The following is a 920-nucleotide window of genomic DNA, read 5'->3' on the forward strand; positions in this document are numbered from 1 at the left end:
TGAGACAAATAATGCAATGAGATTTGCATTTGTTGTAATATAATACGACATGAGTAAAATCTCTTTAAGAGAAAGATAATTTTATGAATAAAGTTTCACCCAAAAGATTTTCATCAAATACCTGAAGAACGTTTAGCTGAACTGTTGAAAAAAACGTGTACTTATTTTTCTAAAGCGATTTTATAGGTTTCTTTCAATTTTGTGGTTTCACCGCTCTCTTTATTAATCATCTTAAATTTGCATGTTATCAATTACGATGTTTTTATGCATGCAGTTGAAAAACTGTTATATTCACAAAAGTCAAATTCTCTTTGAAGAACATTAAATAAGTTGATCAATTTGATTTATTTCTTCAAAGAGAACAATTGCAAAAGAAAAATATTCTGTGAAGTTAAGAAACTATTGTTTATTTCGAAAACCAAGCCTAGTATAACGATCTCATCACAAGCTTTCTTGTATTCTTTGTTACCTGTAAATGTAAATGCAATTTTGTTGTTTTTACTGTCTACCGGAGATCCCTAGAGTGACGAATACCTCAGTTTTAAGCTGTTTTTAGAACAAAGTAGAAAGTATAACGCATTTTAAAAGACATTAAAGAAATTACCACTGTACATTTTGTTTTTATCTTTCAATATTCTAGCTTTGGCTTTATTTAGAGTAAAGGATTTTTTTTTTACCAACAGGGTACACTCGTACATTTCAAGTGCTTAAGATAAAATGCATAAAGTGTACGGATTATTTTGCGCAGACAAACTATTATTGTGGACTAAAGATGTCAGCAGTAGTGTCTGTTAGCTGAACAATAATGAAACAGTGATCAATATGTTTCATATCTTTCTACTGCTGGATTATCGATTAGATTGAATTTAATACTAGGATTTAATGCCAAAGGAAAGTTCTTAAAAATTGTTGTACAGAGT

Source organism: Limulus polyphemus, unplaced genomic scaffold, assembly GCF_000517525.1.
Source record: "Limulus polyphemus unplaced genomic scaffold, Limulus_polyphemus-2.1.2 Scaffold112, whole genome shotgun sequence".
Taxonomy (NCBI): domain Eukaryota; kingdom Metazoa; phylum Arthropoda; class Merostomata; order Xiphosura; family Limulidae; genus Limulus; species Limulus polyphemus.